The sequence below is a fragment of the Gastrolobium bilobum genome, unplaced genomic scaffold (assembly GCF_033153095.1).
Source record: "Gastrolobium bilobum isolate Gb01-03AN ecotype WA unplaced genomic scaffold, APGP_CSIRO_Gbil_v1 utg63717, whole genome shotgun sequence".
NCBI classification, from domain to species: Eukaryota; Viridiplantae; Streptophyta; class Magnoliopsida; order Fabales; family Fabaceae; genus Gastrolobium; species Gastrolobium bilobum.
Genome location: NW_026899875.1, coordinates 32,840 through 41,711, shown reverse-complemented (window position 1 = coordinate 41,711; position 8,872 = coordinate 32,840).

The window sequence follows — 8,872 nt, the reverse complement described above, 5'->3', positions numbered from 1 at the left end:
AAATAATCTAATGCACCCAGAAATGTACCTTTACCTCCTTCTAGCTCTTCCACGTGCCCAAAAAAAAGAAAAACTACAGGTTCTCTTGAGATGGCATTTAATGTTGGGGAGCGAGAAGAATTAAATTACCTGATTGCTAGAATGTTTTATTCAGCAGGATTGCCATTCAATTTGGAAAAGAATCCTTACTTCCAAGCTTCGTATACTTATGCAGCGAATCATAATATTGGAGGTTATTTGCCACCGGGATATAACACACTGCGAACCACTCTGTTGCAAAAGGAGAAAGAAAATATTGACAAGTTATGTGAACCTATTCGAGAGGCTTGGACTCATAAAGGGGTGAGTATTGTAAGTGATGGGTGGAGTGATTCAAAAGGAGGCCACTCATTAATTTCATGGCAGTATCTGATGGTAAAGCAATGTTTTTAAAATCAGTTGATTGCACGGGGGAGATTAAGGATAAAAATTTCATTTTCAGGTTGCTTTTTTGAACTTTTGTATTCTATTTAAGTGTTTGTTTGCTCGAGGGAGACTAATGATAAAATTTTCATTTTCAGGTTGCTAAATGAAGTTATTCAAGAAGTAGGAGAGGCGAATGTGGTTCAAGTAATCACAGATAATGCTGCAAATTATAAGGGAGCAGGGCAACTGATTGAGCATGAATTCCCATCTATTACCTGGATACCGTGTGTTGTTCACACATTGAATTTGGCTGTGAAAAATATTTGTGCTGCAAAGCATGTGGAGAGCAATCAAATAACGTATGAGGAATGCAGCTGGATTTCTGATATTGTAGGTGATGTTGCTGCAATAAAGCATTTCATTATGAATCATTCTATGAGATTGGCCATCTTTAATGAGTTTGTGAGTTTGAAGTTGCTTTCTATTGCTGATACTCATTTTGCTTCAATGATTGTGATGCTGAAGAGGTTCAAGTTAACATAGAGCGGTCTCCAAAATATGGTGATAACTGAAAAATGGAATATTTATAGAGATGATAATCTTGGGAGGGCCAGACTTGTGAAGGAAAAATTATTAGATGATTGTTTTTGAGATTCAGTTGATTACATACTTGCCTTCACTGCTCCTATTTATGATATGATCAAAGCTTGTGACACTGATAGAGCTTGTCTTCACTTGATATATGATATATGGGATTCAATGATTGTGAAAGTGAAGAAAGCTATATACCATAAAGAGGGGATGAGGATGGAAGAGAGCTCCTATTTTTATGATGTGGTGCATCGCATTCTTGTGGATCTCTGGACAAAAAATTCAACTCCACTACACTGTTTGGCACATGCTTTGAATCCCAAGTAATTTTTTAAATATGATTCAGTTTAAAATTAATACTACTCTTAATATAATTTGACAATTTGTTGATTTTTTTTTTTGCTTTTCTTTTAGATACTATAGTCAACAATGGCTTCAGGAAGATTCTAGTCGAGTTCCTCCAAACATGGATTTAGAGCTTACTCAAGAGCGACAAAAATGTTTAAGGAGATTCTTTCCTAGCATGGAGGACCGAAGCCGGATTAGTTTGGAGTATGCAGATTTTATTAGCAATAGTGGAACCTTTGGCGATTTTGATGCCATCAATACTCAATACACTATGGATCCGAAATCTTGGTGGCTACTTTATGGTACTTTTACACCGATGATTCAAAAATTAGCATTGATACTTGTGCAACAACCCTCATCTTCATCTTGTGTTGAACGCAATTGGAGTACTTATTCTTTTATGCATTCCATCAAGAGGAATAAAATCACTCCAAAACGTGCTGAAGACTTGGTTTATGTGCATAGCAATCTTCGACTCTTATCAAGAAAGACTCCTAGTTATGCACAAGAAGCAAATCAAATGTGGGATATTGCTGGAGATACGTTCGATTTACTTGATGATGTTGGAGATCTTCAATTTGCTAGCCTTTCACTTGATGAGCCAGAGATAGAGGCCATGATTATTCAAGATGGAGATGAAAATAATTGAACTTGTGAGTGGGCTACACTCTACACTATTGGGATGTTCTATTATTTTTGCTTAATATTTATGTTATGAAATTTGAATATTTGATTATTATATGACTTATTATGAGTTGCTATATGTATTAAATGTAAACTATATTATATATATATATTAAAAATATTATTTAATATCAAAACGTGTCCCACCATGTCGAAATTTAGTATTTTTTAGAATTAACGTGTCAGAGTGTCATGTCGTGTCGTGTCCCATGTCTGTGTCCGTGCATCATAGGTCATGACTGCCCCTATGTGGAAGGAGCTCCTGGGCTTTGACTTTGATCATACACAACATTTGTGGATGGCTAGGACACCAGTTATCTGTTTCCATATTGTTGAATATTCCTAGCCTGATAGATGTATGCGGCAGTTTGGCAGTTGTCCATGTTTATACACTTCGAGGTAAAAATGGTGATAATTAAGGTCGTAAGCTAAGGAAATTTATAAATATGTAGCAACATATAAAGGTGCCCCCTCCATTGGAGAGCCTGATGTCACCCAACCATGAGTACATAGAATAGTACAGGCATAAAGGCAAGCGATACATGATGAAGAGGGTTGCGAATATTGGACACTGTGTAAGTTATTTATGTCTATTATTTTATTTATTATTGTTATTTTTTGTTTTTTTGTTTGCCTTATATATTTATGTTGTGAGTTATATAGGTTGATGGCTTGGAGATGTTGTATTTCATTACCACTCCTAAGCAATTCTCGAGCTACACTTTAGAGTGGGTCCACAAGGAGATTGGTCACATTATAGCGATTTTCAGAGAGACATCTAGGGTGGAGGAGGCAGGTCCACAGGCACCCCTAATGTTATAAAAATCGGCTCGAACCGACCGATTTGACCCAAAAATCGGTGAACCGATCATATGGTCGGTTTGAGTTACGCGTTGTATCGGACGTGCATACAACCCGTCATGAACTGGTACCAACCGGATTGACTCGGTCGAGTCTATAAAAACTCGGAGAAACGACGATTCGCTCATAATCGGTTTACGCACAAGCTTTGTGCGGTCCACATTGTCGCTGTGTTACAAAGCCTTTGAAGACAACTTTATAAAGAATGTATTGTTTATTAATTTGGTCGATGTGGTACCTGCTAATGAAAACAGCCAAGAACAAGAGAGATGATGATGGAGGGTACAAGTACAACGACGTGATTTTGTTTCTATTAACGAAATAAGAGATCTACAAAAGATTACCAGGTTTATAAATTTTAAATTTTTACAATTTGATTACATATATTGAAAATTGTTGATCCATTTGCACATAATATACATAAGATGGTGCTTGAGGAACCCAGATCCCTCCCATATTTCTCTCATTACTAGCACCAAGCGGTGGCAACACATCATCATCATCATTCTGCAATTCATCAACATATTAATCAAAATCTTGGATCCCAAAAAGTTTAATCAAATGAAACTAAGACGAGGTTCATTACAAAAAAACCATTGGAGATATCAAACAGAATAGGAGGTGATGATGAATCGAGGAAATCTTCGAACTGCCAACCCGAGATAGTATAAATCAAGCACTCAGATATGCTTCTTGTGAAACCAGCTTCTTCATTTGTAGAAGACTATAATGTTTTTGAACGAGAACAAGTCTTGTCCATAGAAGGTGGCGATGATGAATGAAGTGTTGTAGAATCAGAGAGCTTAATCCCACTGAGAAGAAACCCATTATGTTTCTTTGTGTGCTCGTTGGAAGAATGAATTGGAAAGTCACACTCTTTGAAGTTTGCACAGAATCACACTATCTTGCTGACAAAAAACAAAAGCTCTTCTCTCCTACAAATAAAGAAACAAACATATATATGTAATCAAATTGAAAGAATTTAAAATTTTTAAAAAGCATTGCCAACCGAACAACAGAGAACACTGGATATATATATATATATATATATATATATATATGTTGTTTGTCTCGTTTCGAAGTTTTGCATTTATCTTTATATCAATTGATTTGCCTAAGATAGATGCCTCGTATGTCTTGAATTATAAGCGTATGTCACTCAATGAATAAGATGGTGGGTCCACAATATTGCAATGATTTAGTATATTTTTCACTTTACTCCATCTTTTCCTCGGCTCCTCCTAAAACATGCTTCATTATATTAAGTTATATTATGATTTTTTAAAATTTTAAGTTTAAAATATGAATTTATATTTATTTATCTTGTTTAAGCGGTTGAACCAGTAACCCGTGACCCATCATCCCAACCGACTCAATGACCGGGCCAGGTTTTACAACATTGGGCACCCCGACCCAGCTTCTGGATGAGCCCCAGTTGTCGATTGACATTGGGAAGCGTCCAAAATAGGGACACTAGATAGGACATCATCGGCGACCCATTTGGCTAGTTGTTGAGCCTATTCAAGGGCCTAAGCCACGCATATATAGATGGTACATGCCTCTAGTGATAGGTCATGCATACAAGCCGACATATTATGAGCCCATTCAATAGGAGGACAAGCTAGATTATCCTAGCCAGGCCGGTAGGCATCCACTGATTGCCTCGCAGAGCCAGCCGGTGTATCAGCAAGTCTAGTAGCCATGGTATCCGAGCATAGGCAGACCTGTTAGGCTGCAGAGAGCCACGCATCAGTCGTGGTTTCAAGCATATTTTGATGACATGTGCAACCATTTGAATTTTGACAATGACCTAGGAGATTATCAGCCATAACAACCGGTAAAGGCCACCCCAACTTCGTACCATGTGCCTACATCATCTCCCATGCATGCAGGTACATCCGCATATGTTTTTTACAGGCTGCGACGCTAGATTTTGACATTCAAGCTCCAACTCCAGCTCTAGACCTGCCAGTAGAGTTTTCGTGCACAGAGGGTAGACACAGATTACTAGATCATCTGGTGTGCCATCAGCAGTGGCCTCCTCCGTCGTAGAATTTATTTGTATTTCTTATTATGTGATGGTCATTTTATATATGATGGACTATATTATATTTTTGGACCTATTATATATTTTTATCACTTTCTTTACTATCTAATATTTATGACTTTTTTTCATATTTTTTCCATTAAATCATTTGGCATTAGTAATTTAACATAGTAACCAGCAAATTAATACATTAATAACCAAAGACATGGGTAATGCAATATAGACAGAAATGAGACACATTAGCAGAAAAGTAGTTAAACCAATTCCCAAAAACAAACACTGGTTAGCTCCACGATTAAAATGAATTTATGCGATTATGACCAGGTTTCTTGCAAATACCACACTTAATGCAACTTTGACTAGTTTAACTTCATCCATCTCGTTACATATTCTAGTTGAATTTGGACGACCCTTTGAACGCAACATAGAAACTTGTCAGGTATAAGCACTTAAACTACACTTGATGGAATAACTTGTTCATTACCAATTGGCTACCATGGAACTAAGTACACCTGAACCAGGTTAGTTTCCAGGAATACATCATCCATACATTGGAACGGATTCTGACGAACATGTAAAGTAGCTATTGCGGTATGACTACATGAGTATTTGAAGGCCGTAAACTTCCCACATTGACTAAATGACTCTGGAAGGTTGATAGAATACGATCTCTCATAACCCTCATCCACCTAAAATAATGTCTCACCAACATTATATGTATGAATATGATATCTTGTAGCAAGAAACTCATTATGCTTCAATGCATCAACCACATTTTTGCAATGACGCTGAGAAGATTGAAGTTGCGAGGCAGCATGTTGACCCCTGGTAATAAAATAATGATCCAATCTGCTACATGTATGCTTAATCAGAGCAGTTATTGGCATGTTTATGGCCCCCCTTTAACACCCTATTTATTAATTCAGACAAGTTTGTTGTCATATACCTATATCTTTGTCCCTCTACATCATATGCACGTGTCCAGTTTTCCTTGGGGATGCTATCAATCCAGTTTGCAAACTCAAGACTAGTATCACGAATCATGCAAGGGCTATCTCAAAATCCACCATAGAAGGAGTACAACTTGCACATAATGATAATTATTAACATTAAAAAATAATATTAGAATTTAAAATTCATTAATACATTCAAATTAGAGATATGGGTTGTTAACCATACCTAAATTCATCACCACTTTCTCCAATTTTTCATTTATGAACTTTTGATTAAAATTGCTAGCAATATGACGAAGGCAAAACACATGATACACATGTGGTGGCTGCCAACCACGGTGACTCTCCACAGCAAATAATATACTTTAGTACCGATTCAAAATGTGACATATATTTGACCTCTGCGTAACATGAAAACAAATGTTAGCGAGAAAATATTCTCAAGCTTCTAAGGTCTCGCCCTCAACAACGACAAATACAAGATGCAAACGTTCATTATTTCCATTTTGAGCCAAGGCAATCAACAATTTCCTTTTGTACTTGCCATATAAATGAGTCTCATCAACTTGAATTTCTGGTTTGCAAAAATTGAAAGCCTCACAACACTGTCTAAAAGTCCAGAAAATGCGATGAAATACGCATTTTCCAAGAATTCATCGATGAACCACAAAATAATCATTTGTTTGAAGATGATAAACAGAACCTTATGAAAAGTGAAGCATATAGTCACACCACCTGGGGAAAAAATGCATAAGATTCCTCCTAATCACCACACATCATTGCAATTTCTCTCTGCTTCATATACCATGCCTTTTTATATGAAACTTTGAATCCATAGTAATGGATGATCCTCTCATGAACCAGTGCAATTGAGACTGATGGTTCCTCATTTATCATCTCTAACATTCAAATTGTAAAATATACATCAAGACAAACAAAAAACCATAAATTTTTCATAATTACAAAATTCTTCAATAACATACCTAGTACAAGTGAAGCAATAACATCAGCATTGTATTGTCTGTGATATTAAGAAATGTGATCATTCAAACAATTATGATTCTTGTGCAATTTGCAATCAAATAATAATCATACAAATACGCAAGTGCACATGTCACAAATAATAAAGGGACGTGTGAGTCCAAGTATCGTTCCCAATTCCCACGAAGATGATTTATAAAGCGTAGATTACTTAATCAAAGAAATTTGAAAAGGAATAATCTTTATGGATGATTTTATAAAATAAAGAGACAAGTAACTAATCTAAGGTATTAAAGTGATGGATGTGAAACAGGTTAGGATCTATTTCCCTAATACAATAATTCTGTAATGATGTTATAATGTAGACTCTATCAATTTTCAATTAGTAACTGAACACTAATGTATCCTGGGACTCTTGCCAACCTAACATATATACCAATAACTAATTCTCATATCTCTATGGCCAAATCAATTACTGAATTCATTAAGTTCAAGTTCTAAGGTTATGTGATGTGAATTATCTCTCTACCCACAACTTAATTAAGTTACTTTCTTTTTTATCTAATTAATCCAATTAAGTTACTTTCTTTTTACCTTATTGATCAACACAATTCAAGAAGGGTCTGGATTCGAAAACCTCTCGGCCCTAGCCTCCTAAATATCATGTATACGACTCTCGACAAGCATACATGAATGAAATAAACATACTCATTGAATAACTAATTGAAAATCAACAAAAGTCTACACTTAGGCATCCATTACAACATTACAACATAGGTACTCTATCACACAACCTAAAAGTTATTCTGCTCATGATGGAAATAAAGAAAGAAAGAAAAAGAAGAGAAAACATTAAGACAATTCTAAAACTAAACAATGATGCATCAAAACTCTGTAGCGACCAAGTTCCTCCTCAGCAATGCTATAACAAGACACTGCTTTCTGACTTCAACTTCTGAGGGCTTGTCCTTCTCTCTCTAAACGTGATGTGGTACTACCTTTTTCCAGCATATTTGAATTCGTGGTGAAGGCTTCCTTAAACAAGAAAAATGATGGGTTACTTGGGCCTCAAGTTTTAGAGTGAAAGCCTGTGAATTATGTTGTTGTAGCCTTATCTTATGCCTTATCTTATCCTTATCTCTTATCTAATTATCTTGGGTTGTTAACACTTGATTGGATAATGTCTTATCCTTTTGAACTAATTTGAAAATATTGTTACTTTGAGGTTAAGAGCTTATCGTCCTTGATTATGGGATTTGAAATGTTGTTTTAATTCTTCAAAATTGTCTTTATCCCTTGCTTCGTTGTGAGTTATCCATTGTTGGGAATTTTAACTAACTTTTGGAATTTGAATTTGAATTGTTCCCTCGTCCTTGCTGTCATGCTGTCCCGATTGCTATATCATTATTTCACTCGTCAGCTTTTCTACTACAGCACTCGGGCATCAACTTTTCCAGCAAAGTAAACTCACTTAACAAGTTATCTATTCTTACGCAAAATCAAGGATATTTATCACATTTTCCATACTTAGTCATCTCACAACACTTAATCATGAATATGCAATAACTAGCTTAAATATCATGCAAACATGACAACAAATATGGAATGTATGTAGCTAATTCATCATAAAAACACCAAATTAACTATCTTTTGGGAGAGTTAACACTGATCTCCACCCCATTTCGTAACCATCCACTTTTCACCATGCGTTGATTTTATTACCCTAACCCTCCACGAGCAACCCTGCTCATGCGCGCGACATTTCATGCTTAACTTTGTTTGATGCTCTTTCATGAGGTTTCACTTGATAGCCATATGCACCTCTCTTTTTTATGCAAATTCCTGCTTAACAAACAACTTATTCCCTAATAGTCATGGACCTTGAACTAAACCCAAACCCTCGGTATAAGATTCTTGTTCGCTCGGATGATCCCAATCAATGTATGTGTAATGTAGAATTCCATCCCAAAAAGGAGTAACAACATCAGCTGCATGTACAAAT